The sequence below is a fragment of the Coturnix japonica genome, chromosome 4 (genome assembly GCF_054131305.1).
Source record: "Coturnix japonica strain WE chromosome 4, WE-NBRP24, whole genome shotgun sequence".
Classification (NCBI taxonomy): domain Eukaryota; kingdom Metazoa; phylum Chordata; class Aves; order Galliformes; family Phasianidae; genus Coturnix; species Coturnix japonica.
This window is the reverse complement of record NC_140666.1, coordinates 29,228,694-29,247,129: the sequence shown is the minus strand read 5'-3', so window position 1 is coordinate 29,247,129 and position 18,436 is coordinate 29,228,694. Positions and strand designations below refer to the sequence as shown.

The 18,436-nt window shown below is 36.2% G+C and overlaps 1 protein-coding gene across 8 annotated transcripts in view; it reads left to right on the top strand.

The window, feature by feature from the left end:
* The window catches only part of MARCHF1 (membrane associated ring-CH-type finger 1), a 195,243-nt gene that overhangs the window by 55,947 nt on the left and 120,860 nt on the right, over positions 1–18,436 (top strand). For all 8 annotated transcript variants that reach the window (XM_015860933.3, XM_085544810.1, XM_085544807.1 and 5 more), the window contains exon 2: positions 6,153–6,231. The gene's annotated coding sequence lies outside the window, so the exon portion shown is untranslated. The remainder of the gene's footprint in view (positions 1–6,152; positions 6,232–18,436) is intronic.

Genomic DNA, 18,436 nt, shown 5'->3' with positions numbered 1-18,436 from the left:
AGCTGCAGTCCCAGAAGGGGTGGAGCTTGGCTCCACTTCTCCTACATCTCACTTAAGGGATGACCACCACTAAGGCAGGATCTGTTTTTGGAGATAGCTCCTGTCTGGAGTTTACTGTGAGCCTCAATGTTGGTGAGCATTTATCGTTAATCCTCTTTCTACTATATAACCTCTGTTTATCCATTGACTTCATAACTGTAGAATTGTAACAATATGCCTTGGCAGACATTTCACTTCTGTCTGAGTCATGCTTGATTCTACTTAATGCAGATGTGAATGGAAGTGTAAAATGAATATAGCAGAATTTGATCTTGACAACTCAACAGCTGAGGTAGCAATGAAAATTTTTAGTTAAGGAATGTGTTATCTAATACATCGAAGACTTGAGGAGTGCTTAATTTTTAAGTTAGTGGCCCACACAGTATATTTTAATGCTGCTGATTCCGACTTCCTTGCTGAAAAATATAGCACCTGCTAGGTCCCAGGTATAAATGCTGGCCAGGAAGGCTCAAGCAATGCCACTAGGGCCAGTTCTTGTGTAACTGGTGTCGGGACTAAGCTGACGCTGAAGTGTCCCATGATAGAAACCACTGTATCCAAATATGATCTGATAAAGCTAGCCTAGTCTTCTGCAACACTTACCTTCTTTCAAAGTTGCCACACAGAAGAGGAATCCCATATTTTGCAGTGCAAATACTTGTCTTCCAGATACCTTCAACTTAGTCTGCTGCTGGAACAGGTAGTTTTGCTGTGAGGTCTGATTTTAGAAATGTGTGATTCCTGATGCTGACCAAGGTTTAAAAGAGAATTTGAATTTATCTTTTGATGTCTTTATAAAATTTTGGTTTCTTTTGCTGTTGTGCATAAGGAATAAGAATGCGGAAACTGCTTCTAAACTAAACACTTGTCACAATAATCTTTCTTTATCATATATATATATATTAAAAAATCTTTGGCTTTGATTTTATGGTAGCATTGAATTCCAGATTGAAACCAGCTAATGGATTTCACAGAGAAAAGGCATAGTTACTATGGCTACACAGCACCCTGAAAGCTTAAAAGGACAAAGGATAAATGAATACGGTAGGGGCTGCTTAGCCACTTCTGGAATAGATTCTAATAATTTAAAGGCTTTTATAGTCTTTCTGATACCGTCAGAGAAAGTAAGATGTTAGTCCTTAAAGATTTCACTTTTTATTCTTAGTTTAGATCATTACTTTTGAAGTAGCATATTTGAAAATTATTTTTCAAAACGTTCTCATCTTTTAGCCAGTTATATATAGTTCAAATTCATCTGTTGCATGTAATGAAGCTGGCTAGTCCTTATAATTTTATCACTGATATTTTTTACTATGGTACATTAAAATTAGTAGAAATCCAATCTTCGTGTGGAGAAGCAAAACAAAATAATTGAAGCTTGATCAAAACATGTAGCTGTGCACAAAGGACTAGCACTATAATTTTGGCTAAAATACTTGTCTTAAATGTGTAAGAGTAAAAGTAAGTTGAATGTAGTAAAGGATAATAGAACACATTAACTTAATGCAGTTAAGAAATTAAATTATTTTAGCATTTCCTTGGTGGCTGATAACAAGTCACTGCTACTTGCTTTTGCTCAAGAAATAAACTGTGGGTAGAAGTTGTCAGTAATTGCCTTCAATGTTCTTTGGCTGATTTAGTAGTAAAAAATCAGTGGGAAGGTGGCAAGTAGCCTTGCCTAAACAAGATTTTGCTTTTGTTGAGAGAGAGATTTCATGTAGTGCTCTTCTTGCAGGCCAGGAGCTTTTGGATTTATTTTACATTTATCTGCCTAGCAATGTTTGCATGTATTTATAAAGCCAACAGGACTTTCAGTTTATGCAGTAGACAAGTGGGGTGGTTCTCCTGTTGCAGATCTCTTCTGTGGTCTGTAGAGATGCCAGATTTGCTATGTAGTACGCAGTATTATTCATGTTCAAGAAAGGGAAAGAAGCCTTTCCATGGAAGAACATCGGAACTCCAGTACAGAGAACTTCACTGGGAAAACCAGAGTTCTGTATTAATCTGTAAAGTCTGTTTGGTTCAGATTCAGAGATGTGCAAATGAGAATGTCTGGGGAAAACTGAGAATAATGCAGGTAAAGGTATAGGTGAAAAGAATACATACTTAAAAATGTTGTCAGAGTTTGATCCTGTTGTTCACTTTGGTTTTGAGAGTGCATATACATATGTAGGGTATTATTAAAGTAGCTCCAAGTTACAAATACAGAACAATGGTGTAGAAGTAAGACAGAATCTATGATTACAGATAAACTCACCAGAGGTCCTGTTCCTTGCTGCTTCTGATCGCTTTGATTTGACAAACCTAAAGTACAAATATTAGACCTTAGGAAAATTCTGCTTTTGTGAAAGCTGTAAATTAATGAATTCAACAAGACTGTTTCAGCCTCACCATGAATGCACAGAACCCATGTACACAAAACTATCTTATGGTATTTAGCGTTGGTGGTGGTGGTGGTGTTTTCTTGTTTTTTGAGTTTTTCAAATGTTTTCACTTAAAAATCAATCTTGTATATGTTTACTACTACTTAAAATTGAGCAGGGTTTCTCTAGACAGCTTCTCCATTGAAATTTCAGTTATTTATGGGAAATTAACATTAATTGTATTAAATAAGTGTGAAATGTATTGCAGAGATTTTATTTTTATTTCTTTGATCATTGTAAACATGAAGATGGGGAAAAAAAATCGGATCACTGATACTTTGTAGATGATGTTTGTTGTCCCAGAGTAGGCAGAAATAGTGGGGTTTTGATTCTAAATCTTACATCTTACTAAGTGTATTCTTACTCTTTAAATCTTTGAATTGTATGCATAATTTGCTTTTCTATATGTAAAGATTTTGAAATTTTAATCAAGAAAAAGCTATCAACAGGTCACCAGTTATTTTCTCTCCTGCCCTTGCCAAATACGGCTTAAATGTCATTCTGTACAGAAATAGCTTGCTAATGCAGAACAAAAGCCCTAATTGCAGGGGTTATGTTCATGGGTGTTTCTTTCATTCATGTGTGCTTTTTCTTTGGTGAAGGACTGCATTTATTTCTTATTTAGTTAAGTACTGCAGAAAAAAAAAAGATGGTGCTTGAAATTCAGAAGTGGATCAGTTAGAGTGCTTCAGTGGAAGACTGGGACTGTGATATTTGATGTTGCTATGGGAAACTGCTTTGTGAGAACATTTGCAGAGCAGATGGACCAAGATAGATAAAACAGATACAGGTATTGAATAGAGATTGTGTAATGTTCTGTGAAACAACAGGAAAACATGAGTTGAAATCTGTGTAACATAGTTCCTTGATTCACCTTTCTTTTAATGGATATGCTGCTAGATAAAATTTGAAAACACAGCTCTTTAGAGCAAACTTGCTGTGTTTTTCTTTAAATCGTATAGTATATTTTCATGGTATTTTATTTTATGCCATTGAATTGAAACAACTGCTTGATGTGGATTGTTCAGCAGTGAAGGTTTCTCAAAGTTTTGGGCTTTTTAATGTGTCAAAGAAAATGGGAGAGTTTATCCACCCTATCTTTTGTTGTATGCAAAAACAGTCACATCCTGACTTTATTGCTGTTATAAATCCTTCTGTACAAGCCTTGGAAGTTACATCAGTACACAAACACTATGGAATGGAAAAACTTTTTATTTCAGATGTTAAAATTTTTGTAGCTTAACATACTCTTGGCTATTGAGAACTCTAATGTATCCTTGCACGCTTGCCTTATTTCCATGTTCATAAATAAATAAGTAAAATGAATACCTATCCTGTTTAAAAGTGAAATGTGTTTGGAATTGTTGGACGCAGTATTGGTTTCCCTAGCAACGTGGTACCCAAAGCTACCCATGTGATGGCATATGTGCAGTGTGCTTTTGTAAGAGCATATATGTGCAGAAATACTTTGTTGATCTAACATATATTCTCTTTGTTCTCTCTAGCAATGAATGAAATAGTCAAGTGCTATTTAATTCATCTCTTAGAAAAATGTAGAATTTGAATATTTTTAGTATCTATACCTTCTCAAACACTGGAAGGCAGGCTTGTTAAAAAAAAAAAAAGTGAAAAAAAAACCCTGTTCTCCTGAGAATTTATAATTTCAATTGCTGAATTTTTATGTAAATAATACATTGACAATTGAAAATAATAATTATATGTGTGTATATATATAAAAACTTTTAAGCTTTAGTGTATTCTTGATGAGTTATAAAACTTATTCCATGGGTTGATTTCTGCACGCATGCTGAAGCTGTTTGTTAGGTTATGCAAATGCAAACTTGTGACTGCACAAATAACCATCAGTGTTTTTCATTTGTGATTTTATTAAGAACTACCATACCACTGAATACTGTATAATTGATTCATATTTCTGGAGCATATCTTAAATCTTTTGAGAGTGGAAAGAGTAATGTTTGTTTGTGGGGGTATTTCTTATTATTCAACAAAATACATCTGATATGTTTGTTGTTAATCCATTTTAAATACTGCTGCTGAATATCTTCTTGAAGATATGTACTGCTGTATTTTCTGCTTTTTAAACATAGGAAGAATGAGGGAAGTTTGAGGCAGAAATTGTAGAGCCCTTGTTGTACAGTGAAATGGACCTAAATTATCAAAATTTCTTCTGTTACTTCTTCAAAACTCTTTCTGTGAGCCCAGTGTGTTTATAGTTATGCAGCTGCACCTAGACCTTTTACAGTACTTGTTTTTGTTTTCTGAGCTGTGAACATTAGTGGACAGGCCCTTCAGACTTCTTGTTTGAACATGCTGGTGTTTCCCAGAAGAGAGGTGGGAGAACTTTCCCAACATTTCTGCCTGGTAGGCATTTCCTTAAGTACATGGGTGCTCTCATGCTTGTCTGGAATAATTGAGAGAGAAAACTGCCACAGCCATGAAGTCAGTGCTTGCTGCTTTACTGATCTCCCCTGATGTCACTGTTTGTCTCACATGAAAGCAGGGGTGATAGTCCACAGCAGCCTTTCCATGACACCTTCTCTTCTCAGGAAGAAGCCATCTTCTCCAGGCCACAGGTTGGAGGCCAGCTAGGGGTCTTAGCATGGAGTTGTCTGTTGTGAGCACCCAGTGCTTGCTCCTGTATGGCTTGCGTTTGTTTAGCTAGTCTGGGTTTTATTTGTTCCCCTTTGAAGACAGCTAGTTCAGTTAAATCTTTATTATATTTCACTCTTTGTTTGGCAAGCAAATATGTGTAAAAACATTACTAGTGAACGAATTATGTATTTCAGTCTTTTTGTTTTATTAAGCTTTATTTATCTTTATTTACTTAATGATGTTTTGCAAGCACTATATATAGGTGTCTGTAAAAAGGCTTCTTCCACTAGTATGGCTAATAAATGGAAATATCACGTACAGTCTTCCTGTGCTTAGGGAGATCAAAAATAATCTCACATCAATCTGAGAGTCTACAGAAATATGAGTGGGAACCAGTATCTAGCATAGGAAATGATAAATGTTGTTTAAAACTTATGTTCAAGTCCAGAAGTGTTGTGTTAGAATTATTTGTACATAGGTTGCTTAGAAGGTAATGCTGCCTATTTCCTTGAAAACTACAACAGATACAGGACAGTATGATAGAGCAAATTCACTTCTACAAAATACTATCTTTCAACAAAGTCACCACCGTTATCTGTGCATTTTTCCACTAGCGATGTACAAGAGCCTGCATGACATGTTCTTGAAGAAACACACCACCCACCCTCTGCTTCACTGTTGCTCACATTTACAGTTTGGTCTCCATTGGTGTTCAGCAAGTGTCAGTGAATGTCTGTGGGTGCTATTTTTAACTCATGGAGGAATTCAGTGGCACCCATTTGCTTCAGATGCACTTCTGTGTCAGAAGTGATTTTGTCAGACTGCCCCTCTGCTGCCATCTGTCACATTGGTGGGAATGTTCAACCTTTGTTGCTGTATCACCACTAATGGCCTCTGGCATCATTGGCCAACATAATAAAATCAGAGGCACTACTTTCAGATTAGCCTTATATGATCTGAAAGACACTAGTATTTTTTCCAAAGTGTCACAGCATGATTTAAGGCAGTTTACATACATGATGTGATATTTCAACATAATATAGCTAGTTTCATATGACTTGTTTCTGTTTATTCTAGGAAATGAAACCAGGAAGTAACGTGAAGGGCCATGTGAAGCTCCTGCATAGCAGAAATTTGCTAGAAGATTGCTTTACCTGTAAGTTCTGCTTTTCCATTGTTAAATGCTGAGTTACATTCATATTTCTGGAAAAAAAGCATTTATTTTGGCATTTTGATTTGCAGCTTGATTGTGAAGAAAACCCTACCCAAATGTCTTGTGTTGAATCTGTGCCATTATTAATTGACTGCATTTCAGCAATATCACCATAGGGCAAATAGACAGATTTTTCTGTTCAGAATTTGAATGGAATGATTAAATTTTTCATGTTTTATCAGTACACATTATGCTTGCAGTGTAATGTACGCTAGGCTGCAGTAACTTAATTTTCAGAAACTCCAAATGAAAGATAGAAAATGCCTGAATTTGTATGAAAGCACAAAGCTTTGCAGTTGAAAAGTTATTTAGCAAAGATTGCCTTTGCAGATAGATGCCTGTAGTTAACTCAAGCCTGTTCTGATATGGTCGTATTTTCCCTGAGTTATTAAATGATATGATAGCACCACTTCCAGTCTTGCTATTTGTAGAAAATAATTTTCTTTGAGCTATGGAGAAATCATTTAATGTTTTATACATTACTTAACAAAATCCACTTAATGTAAACTTTTGTTTTCATCTTGAGTTTAGTTGCCCACATAGAAGTATTTCAACATACGAAAGAAGTGAACTTGGCCTCACAACGCTACTGCAAGGAAAATATTAGAAATTCCGTTTTACACAAAGAAACAAAAGCATTTGACTGAGTATGGATTTTTTTGCATTGATTGAGCTGAGAACAGAATTCAGAAGTTCTTAGCCTCAATCAAGAGTTATTATTCAGAAATAAATTATGCCATTGGGAAGTGAGATGGCTCATGCCAAAAAAGTACATCTTGAAGGAAATTGAGACTTAACAGAAAAAGTTAGCAATCTGGAATTTAAATACCATGTTAATTATAATCATTGTTTATGTAATTATTATAATTTAACCAAGCATAATCTAATAAGACATCAAAAACGGTGGGAGGGAAAGTAGCTAATAGTGTTTCAGAATTGGTAGTGTCTACTTAATACAACAAAAGTAATTGTCTTAATTCTTTTTTTTCAGTCTAGCACTCCCTTTGAAAGTAATGGCAGCTCCTACAGCTGGGGGCATCGTGTAGGGAATGCAGTTTAGTTGTGGGTTATGTTAAACCTAAAGCCTGCAACTTCTAGCCTTCCACAATTCAAATTTATGAAGTGTCAGAAAATGCTTTGATATTTATTTGTATTTTTCTTGAAAAAATTCTTGTCCTAGTGTGTCTTTATCATTCTATTATAGCTGTTGAAACAACCACAAATTAAATGCAGATGCAAAGATATCTGTTAGAGATATTAGAATCTGAATTCTGTTTTTTTATGTTTTAAAGTAAAAATTGAATGCTTTTTTCTTCATTCTATTAAAATTCACGCATTACTGGGAAACTTCAACCATTAGTCTTTTGGTTTCCTAAGTATATTGCCATCTTAAGAATGTCCTTTTGGTTTCATTGAAGAATCTGGAAGGGATATTCCAGGACATTTCTAGGAAACTTTTCACAATGAAGTCAGTGAAGAGAGAAGGGAAACTGCTGCTCTGATCATGCTGCCTTAATAACTGAATTTGTCTAATGTTCAGTATTGTTCACTAGATTTAATTGCTTAGCACTTCTTGGGCGAGTGGATTTCCAGTGTAACAGAGTTAAAATTTACTATAGCTTACTTTAACATCTCCTTTGAATTTCTCTATTCATCTCTTCACATCTAAGAAATATAATAAGATATTTTATATGTGTATCTATGTAAGTGAGCATCAATTATTTTATGTAGATGTAGGTTCTCTGGAAGTAAGGCAGTGGGACATGGGTATTGAATTGGGTTGAACAAGTCTTAGGTGAGAATATGCAGGAAAGCTGCTGGCAGGGTGCTAAAGCTGAGGGCTAAGTTGTATGCTGAACACTGTAAAGCAGACATGCAGCCTTCCAGACATAAAATGCATTTTTGGAAGTCCTGGAAATATCTGAATTTCCATCTCAAATATCTGAATGCATAGAACTGATGTATTATTTTAAAATTCAATATTAATAGGAAAGGCAAATGCATTTCAGTGATTTTTTTAATCTGGAATTCTTTTACAAGATAGCTGTTGGAAGATATTAAATGTGGATATGACCTTTTTCTCTAGCAGTGCATTATTGTCCATTACAGTGTATTCGAGTTGCTTAAATGTGAGTCTGTTCCATTACTTTTTCAAGACACTGACTAGAAAGAGATGTTAGAGCTGACTGGGTCTGTGTGCTGATTTATTAGCTGAGCAGTTTTTCTCATTCTGCTTTTCTTAGCTTTGCATGCATGTAAGTAACATCAGCTACTTATTTATGCTTTAGGTTTTGTATTGAGCTTAATATGCCCGCAGCCTCACTTTTAAAAGTAGCTTGGGTGTGTTGAACGGTTCAAGTTAGGTGATGTGGATCTGTGCTGTTAAAATTTTAGGAACTTGCCACAAAAGGGAAAACAGAATCTGGCTGTAAACAGAATTAAAGTAATTACTTTTTTCATTTCAAATATTAGTTGTCTGTTACTATATAGTGATAGACAGTTCTGAGGTCTGGATAGAGAGCTGGTAATATGCATGCAGATGTATTTTCTTCTCTGCCTTAAGAACTGAACCCGTATCTACTCCTACCAAATGCCTGTGAACTGGTGTGTGTTATGGTTGAATCATCACGTGCACAAAATTCTAGCAAAGTATAAGCATTCCTAAAGTAGAACAAAGGTGTTGTAGTCCTAAACTCCATTACCATCGCTTTTGCTGTTGCACAAACCATTGTCCTCTGTGTGTAACTTCACTTCAGCAAGAGTGTTGAAGGTATTTGTATGCTTAATGTAAAGATCCTTCATATGGTACTGTTCTTATGTAGAGTAGCAGGTTTCTTTGAAGACTGGAGATTTGAGAATTACAGTGGGCTGCAGTGCGGGTAAGGATGGCAAAAAACAAGCTTGTACTCCTTATTCATGTGGGCAAAGGAGCTGTGTTTTGTAGGAAGTGCTGCTACAGCTTGTGCTTCTGAAACCTGCTGCACTGGGAATTAGTGCTTGGTACTAGTGACCATTTCTCCATCTTTAATCTGCACACTTAGCGCTTGTGCATTCTGATGCCCTGGCAAGTGTGAGCAAAGGTTACACTCCATCTCCTTGCTGGCGCACTGACGTATTCTTCTGTGCAGCTGGATTTTATTTAGGTGTTATGGAAAGGAAGATGTACTTCTGTCTCTGATATATTTATATTGAAATGCTGTTAGAAATTTAATTTCTTCAAAGATTGTCTATTTGTGCAACTCTGACTGTGGGCATTTAAAATGCTAAAGATCGTGTTGAGAATTTCTGCAGACAATTCGTACGGAATAACCTGAACAGGAAGAGGCTTGTAAGTAGTGGTTAGATAAATGCACTAGCAGTTTTCTAAGACTGACATCAGTCAGTACAGGCTTTTGGTTAAGCTTTGGATGTACCGTTTTTGTTAAGTCTGCCTGCTTTGACAGCATGGTTCATAGAAAGACTGGGAAGAAGAGGAAAAGGGTTCTGGAGACTGACTGTTGATTTAATAAGGGCCAAGTAAAAAACGTAATAATGCAGTTTCTGTTTGGAACAACTTCTGACTGATACTATAGGCAGACCAGAAGGAATAGCGTTCCTTATTTAATCAATTAAATCTTGCTTGGAGAGCTGTAGATAAGCAATTCTGGTTCTGTTTTCTTTGAATTCTCTTTTGAATTGGTTGTCAATAAGTTAATGAAGCTATGGCAGCATTCTGTTTTTTCACAGATGGCTGGACTGGTTTATTTCAAGTCCTTCCATACATCTCTTTCTTGGTGCTAAATCTGTTTGCTTCTTGTTAAAGAAATTGTGAACAATATCACACAGGCATGTCTCAAAGCAGCATCTATCTATGCGGCTTTGTTCTCAAGGCTGCAACTGATTCTAGAATTCACGTATTCAACCATCATATTGATATAAAAAGAGAAAAGACAACATGGGGGAAAGGAAAAGGGTATTATGTATTCCGAGCACAAGTTGCTGGAAGAGAGAGAAATTAAACATTATCAAACATGAGGTAGTTCCAAGTTCTTTGTCTTAAGTCTTTTTGCCAGGAATAATACCATAGTAACTGTTAATTGTGATACTGATTAAAGTATTTATCATACATTTATTGTATCTGGTAGTAACTCAAATGAGTTAATCAGTATTGTAAAACTGCCTTTCATTAAATACAGACGAGTAACAATACGACTTGCTGATATTGTAGATCGTAGTGGCAATTAATTCATTATGATCACTTTTGTAGCTGTTATATTTTAATTCCAAGGGAAATTTGCATAATTCCTGTTAATGCTAGTTGATGAACAAATAAAAAAACAATCTTTTTCTACTTTGCATAACCCTCAGCTGGGTCTTCTATGTTTAGCCAGTGACTATTAACATGTCTGTCCTTTGAAATATTGAATCTGTTGATATCTTAACAAGCTGTATGTAAAATAAATAGTAGCACAGAATGTACTTGTACTTTGCTTACAGAAACATGGCAATTTCTAAACATGACAGCCATTCATTTTGATAGAACTTTAAGAGCCCAAATGTTCTGATTACATAGATGAGATTGTAAATCATTGCTGTCCATGAAAGGCGCCTTTTCTGATGCAAGATGAGTTCATCATTTTCTCTAAATACCTCTCTTCCTTGATCTCTGGAGCACTTGTTTTCCCCCCCACCATTCTTCTTATGCCTTGTGAAAAAAGCTTTGAAACACCTCTTCTTGTTTCTACTGAGAATACAGGATTGGCTTGCTTGCTTGGAGATTTTGTGGAGAGTCCAGTGCATCCTACACAGAAGGTGAAACTGACCACATGAAAAATCAAAAATATAGTATCAAAATCAGTAGAAAGACTTTAAATTGTATATGGTAGTAGTGAAGAGATGAGTAGAAGATTGTGATAGATATTCACTGTAGAAGAATGTGAGTCCCTGGGAGTATATTAATTTCAAGGAGTGTCTGCATAGCTCTGATCAAAGTTTCAGTGATTGTTAGAGATTAATCTTCCTCTGCTCTCCCCATGCCTTCCTTTTGTCTTTCTCAACTAAACTTGTATTTGAACTATGATTGCATATGCTACCTGACTTACGCTTTTGTGTCTGCTACTGTGAATGTATTCTGGGTGATACCAGTTTTAATTATAGTGTTTTTGCATACTCTAATGATCTTCCTGATCGTCAGATAGTATCTTACAGAATAGGGAGAATAAAATTACTGCAGAGTTCTTTCATCCTTTCCTTAAGTACTTAGGTTTTTTTGTTGTTGTTTTTTAATAAAGGATCTACTGAGGAAAGTTGGTATTTCTAAACTGATAATATTAGGAAATACAGCACCTGTTCCTGTTGTTGCTTGTTAAATTACTCTGCTGAGAGATAATTTCACGCCTTTTTAGAATCAGATGGACACAGCTACAATTTGCTGAAGGTGAAATAATGGCACAAGCTTAGGAAAAAAATTGCTTTATTTAAAACATTTGATACCAGTTTCCACCAGCAGCATTGAAAACTGCAGTCAAGAGAAATGTCCTACAGTTTCAGTGGGATGATGTGCGACAAAAGTATCAGTGCAACTAAGTAAAAATATATATTCTTTGGGTCAGCATGCAGCCTTAGCTTTGCTTGAGATGCAAACTTCCTACACCTGGTGTAGTGTCAGAATGCGCATACAGTTATTAAAACAGTGCTAGTGAGTTTGTAAACAGCATTTATGAGCCACTAGCCATGGCTTCGTTAGCTTCTGAACATAAGGAAAGCTGGAGAATTTTGCAGCCTGCCTAGCCATTCGATGATTGCCAGACATGTGCTTTTCTCCTGCTTTGCTGTTCTGCTGTGCACGCTGTGAAAAAAAGAACTCAGGTTCAGCTTTTATTGTTGTTGGACTCAGACATATACCAGAATAACAGTAAATTGTACTGCATTTGTCCCCATGCATCAGTCAGGATTATTGATGCAAATGTTTCTGCTCATGGTGCTGGAGACATACAGATCTTTGCAAATGTGCCTTTGTTCCTCATGCACATTGTGTGATGCTGGAGATAGGGAGTGGACGTGAGGGGAGGAGGAAGTTTTTCTCAAAAATAATAATACAGTGCAAAGGGAGGTATTTCTAAGTTTCCAAACTACAGTGACATATGATAGAAATGACATTTGTCCATCTTAGCTTTTAGCTGAGGTTTATATCTGAGAGGTTCCCTTATTTTCCAGTATTGTAGCAGCTGTTTTCTTCCTGTATGCTGATGTGGCATTGTGGATGTCAGTCTTAGGAAATAGATTTCCACCTCGAGACCATAATGCTGTTGACTTTCCTTGCCTTCCTCAAATCCCACGGGAATAATTATAAGCATTACCTTAATGTAGTGGGCCAAAGCCTCCACAGTTTTTCTGCTCTGATTGACGAAAGAATGATCTAAAGAGTATTTATTTCTGCTGCCACTAATGCAGCTTCCTGGAGAAAGTATGATTTCTTGGCTTTAACTTGAATGGGAGAGGCAAATTCATGCTCTGTAACTATTTTGGTTGCACTTTATCGTTGCAGTCTATTAAAAAAGAAAGAAAGAAAAAAGACTGCACTGCATGAGTCATAAGAATTTACTAGCTTGAATTCAGAGTTAAAATGTTCAGAGGTGCTTTTGCTCCACAAATAACTAGTTCTCCATAGATGTCGGGTCTGTGTGTCTGGAATCTTTTCTGATTCTTTTGTGTATTCATTGTAAAAACACTGCTTTTCTACTGTGCAGTAATCTCTGGTGGGTGGCTTGTACGTTCAGATGCAGTATGACTTCTGTACTTGTCAGATTTTAATGTAGCAGTTTTTTGTTGTTGTTTTTTTTTTTTTTTTACAAGTCTTTGTAATATTTCAAAGTGGCCATGACTATGAACGGGAGGTTTATTTAAGCAGAAAATAAGCTAAAGAAGAACATGTGAAATAACTGTTCAACTGATGAGAGGGCAGTGTAAATACCAATGTTTCCTGTATGTTTTTATTTATTACTATTTATTAACTTCTGTTGCCCACAGCTTCCTTTCAACCATGAAATATTAACTGTTAGCAACTTTTTTCCCCCTTGAGTAGCCTGGCAGCACATATAACACATATAGTACATATTATATAGAGGTAGGCACAAGATCTTGGGAAAACAAGGTTTTGTGTAAGATTGCCACCTCCTAATCTGACATAGCATAGTCCCAGGCCTTCCTTCTGAAATCTTATACATATGTAAATGCAGCGGAAGATCTGAACTGAGAGGGAAAACTGCCAGATATGTCAATCCTGTCCTAGCTCAGTGGCCTTTATGGCTGGTTATAAAGTGGCCTTTATGGCTGGTTGTGGATTGGGCTGGGAACGGTCTTCTGCACAGGTAAACTCTACTGAGACTCTCAGGCAGTGGAGCCGCAGGCTCATACTTTTTATTTATTTTTTTAATGAGCTGAAGGAAAGAGAAATCCCTTGCTTGTTACATCTTGTTATATCAATACCACATGTGAAGGCATGGTGGTTGCATTGCTGCAAGACAGCTTTTGAAAAGATTAATGAAGAGATGATGTCTCTGCCACTAGTAGTGTTTGTGGTAGAGGATTACATTCTGGTAGAATTTTCCTACAGTGATGATTCCTTTATAACATTAAAGTTTGCTCTGTTATTTAAAACAGAAGACTATTAGGAATTGCAGAATGAAGAAGTGACATCTTGGGAGGCAGGGAAGAGGGCAGATGAGAAATGCCTTGAGCAAATGTCAGGTAAAGTCTTGGTCAAGCAGGTTACTGATGGGGCAGTGTCAGGCGAGCATGCCAGCTCTGTTTAAATACAGCTGAATATCTGAGATAGGGAAGACTTAATGCAGAAGCAGAATTTTAAAGGGAGAAACAAATAAAAAGGAAGTTGCTCTTTTTTTCTGGGGAAAAAAAAAATATATAATTTTCAATTTATTTTTTTTTTTTAACAATTGACTTAAAGCAGTTTTTAAAGTTGTGCTCTAACAGGGTCACCATGAGTAGTAGTTTGGTTATTTGAGATTTGAGCTGTGTGTTTCAGTACATCTGTAGTAATATTTTATAATTATTAATTGGAATGGTACTATATTAAAATCTTGGAAACAGGCAGATGTGAAACTGTACAGATGAGTGTATTCTTAACCAATAATAATTAATTATTGTTTTATAAACTCTCAGAAGTCTGTCTAGGACCTAAATTTGGACTTTGCTAATATTTCTGAGAAACTCTGCTTTTAACTGAATGTGTAATCATTTGCTGACTCATAATGTCATTGTGGCCTTAAATGCAACCTGCAACTGAATTCTTTTATGTATTATGAGAATTCCATCCTTTAACAATTCATGATTTATTTTAATTTTTATTATTTTTTGTCTTCACAGTTTCATTTAAGAGGCCTTTGCTTTCCTGGTTTTCATCCTGACGAATTTCATCTACTTCTCTGTGCCATTCATTGCTGTATTTGTTTTTGTTTTTTTTTTCTTGTTCTTATTCATCTCCCACAGTTAAATTATCTGTCCTTCTCATCTATATTTATACAGATGAAATTCATGGTTTCTAGCTTCTAACTATGTAAGTGAGCCTAACAGATAGAGTTCATAGAGAATCTTAGTGACTGTGACAGTTGTCTATGTGAAACAGTTTCCTCAAAAACAATGGAGTGAGAGCTTGACAGATTTTTTTGTTTCATTTGAGATTTTTGAGTAATTTTTGCCCATTTATCTTCTCTAGTTTCTCTTCCTTCTGTTAATTATGCAGAGCTTTGATGCAATCCCGTTAGGTTGTATCTGCAGTACACTTTAATGTGATTCATAGCTGTGGTCTGCCCAATAGCCCAATACCTATGATTAATTGTGGTCTCTGATTGGAAAAAAGACTGCTGTTTGCAGACATAAGTTGAACACTGTTATTATTGCAAGAAGTGGGAGGTGGAAAGGGTTGTAAATATTCTAATTTGCTAAATATGACATGCATGTAAAGAAATAGTCTTTTCCTGTGGGAGTGCCTGCTGTCTAAATGTACAAAAAATGCATGGGCTGAAAGTCATGTTTTACTATGCTGGCATTTCTTTTGTACTTATGAACTTACTTCCTCCATCCATTTATCTCTTGTATCAGGATTGAAAGAATGTTTCTTGAATAGTAGCTTGTAAAGAAAATTGCTATGGAGTGGTGATTCACTGCAAAGAAATCATAACAGGTGGCTCTTGAAAGCAGGCAGTCATACGTGTGTGATACGTAGTCATCCAGCTTGTTGAGTAAACAGGTCCGTGTAATTCATTCTTTGCAGCTTTTTGTTTTCCATCGTTTACCTCCGAAGACTTGTGCTCAGGGGGTGGTGGGGAATTTCAACACTTCTCTAAAGGAAACAGTTCCCAAAATTGCAGTGGCAGGGCAACTGTGGATCTTATCTAAAAACAGATTTGTACCTGCTTTTAGCTGAATCTGGGAGTGGGCTCCGCAGCCTGCAGATGGAAAGGGAAAATTTTGTCTGTACAACTTGAATGTACTGAAAGTCTTGACCCACTGCAACTAATAGCTGTGCCTTTGGTGCTACTAGTAGCTACACCTTGGGTGACCCAATCTCATGGCAGTGCATTTTTAAGTTAGTAGGTCAGCCCTGTCTCCAGGCTGTGAATAAGATTTCATTCTTCACTGAGTAATAGCTGAGAACAAAACTGCTTCATTCATTTCTTCATGTCACAAAGGCATCTGGTTTGTAGTATTTCTGGTAAATGCATGTTACTGTATTGTTATTATAAGTCTTATTCTCTGTGGTGTTGCTTCGGGTTTCCTTAGTACCAGCAAGGACCCTTTATTTTTTTTCTTCATGTGTGTCTGAGATGAGAATTTTGGTGGGATAAGAGTAATGGCTTTTCATTTTAGTTAGTTGAAACTTACTGTTTACATTGGAAAAGCCAGTGTGAGGAGATGTGGGTTATAAAATATCTTGATAGGCAGCTGAGGGTTATTGGAGGAGGTGAGCAAGAGATAATTAAGAGAAAATTCTAAAAGCGAATAATGAAATTGATTTATTTTTTTTTTAAGGAAATGATTCTTCAAGTATCATATGTATGAAGTTTATCAGTGGGCGATTAGAAAAAATAATAACCAGAACAAGTTGTGCCTTGTTAGTTTTTGTGAATACTTAAAGGTTACGCGCTTAGTTCAAGATGGTTTGAGACACGTCTGGGAAATATTGAAATGTTGTGCGTTGCATCCTTGCCTGATGGCCCCGCTCTGCTTCAAACTATTGTTTGACTGAAATGGAAATCTTGTTAGTGTGAGGAATCATTTGGTTTTAGCTTAAAAAGTTTTTTTTTAGGTTTCTGTTACATTGAATGAACTGGTTCATTGATGTCATTAAGCATGTTTGATATCTAATGTATCCTTTTTTTATGGTAAGACCAAAATTCAACTTAATAATGAGGAAAACTCAAAGAGGAGTTAAGAAAATCTTCCAAGGATATTTGGAAAGTGATAATGCTTTTATTTATTTATTCATTTTAATACTACAGCTAGCATTTGTTTCTTATTTGGTGCTTATTAAATGAACACCGTATCATCTAATAGCAATAGTGTACAAAGCTTTTGTTCATTTCAGTTATGTTGTATTTGCCACTGGTATATTCAAGGCTTTAAAATGAACACTTATGTGTATATGCCTCATTAGTCAAAGCACCACACTTTGAAGAAATGGGTTTTTCACACATTAGCTGGAGTCCCTGTGATGTGGTCTGATGTCTGTATGTAGTGCCTACTTTGAGACAGAAGATGTTTCTGTGTGTCTGCCATACAGATAATCATTGTGGTCCTTTCCAGTCTGTTCTATGGCTCTATGATTGCTGGCCCATGTTGAATCTTTCATCAACTGTCATACCGAAATCCTCAAATGAGAGTAACTCAGGGTTGCTCTCAAGCCATTCTCTGCCCAATCTGTGTCTGTCTTGGGACTGCCCCTACCCAGATGCAGGACCTTGCACTTGGCCTTGCTAAACTTCATGAGGTTGGTGTGGGCCTACCTTTCAAGCCTGACCAGGTCACTCTGGATAGCATCCCTTCCCTCTAGTGTGTCAGCTGCACTGCTCAGCTTGCTGTAGTCTGCAAAATTGCTGAGCATGTGCTTCATCCAGATGTGAGTTTCTACTGTCCAGTTTCCAGATTTCTGCTTAACCTTGATGCTGTCATTGTGAGCTACTGGAAAACAACCTTATTTTCCTGATTTCTTTTACATGGTATAAGTTGCATCAGAGCCATTGCTACTGCATGGAAATCGCTCTTCTGTAATTTGAAGGACTGTTAAATTAAAGCTACTCTTTAGGGATGTTGTCATCTTACACTTGTGAACAAGGACAAATTTTAGCCTGTAATGAACACAAAATGTTCATGTGAAGAAAACAATCTGAAGAATTTTGTTTTCTGTTGTCTTGTTCTATTAACTGCTTCCTGACCAGAGACTTTAGAGGTTTTTTAAGTGTTATTTTGTACCCTAGATTCCTAGTGAGTCTTAGAACTGTTCTGCTTTGTGATAATGACTAATGTGGTAAGATATTATACATTACAAAATAACCTATTTAAAGGATGTGCTGTGAATAAACTGGCAAAGAGGGCAAACTAGTCAATCTCACTTATTTTAATACGATCTTGAAAATGAATTTCAATAGTTTTCAAGACAGAGATTGACAAATCTGACCCTTCTTAAATTAAAATTCTTCATGACCACTTCTAACTGCCGTTAAAAAAGAAAAGAAAAAAAGCAATTTTTTGTTGAGATGCTATGTTTGTTTTGTCTAATAGTGTTCTTTGGAAGGATGTCTTCAGCAAGTGTAGTGGATAGTAGCTTTTTTCCTTATTGATGTGGGCAAATGATGAAAAATCCTGCTCAGCAAAGACAAAGCAGCTGAGCAGGGAAGCTTGCCTCTCTGAAGTGCTTAGTGAAACTTAAAGAATGTGACTTTTCAGATTGTTTTTTACCCTAGTGCTGAGGTATTGGTGTAATTAAAGAGCAAAGTGGTTTTCTTGTGTTGTCTTCATGCAGGAGTTCACAATAAAAACAGTACTTTTGTATGTTATTGAAGAGTATTCAGTCTTAAATTGAATCTTGAACGAAAAACAAATGTAGTAGTTCATCTTCGTCTGTGAAAGCAAATGTCCAGGTAGAGGTAAG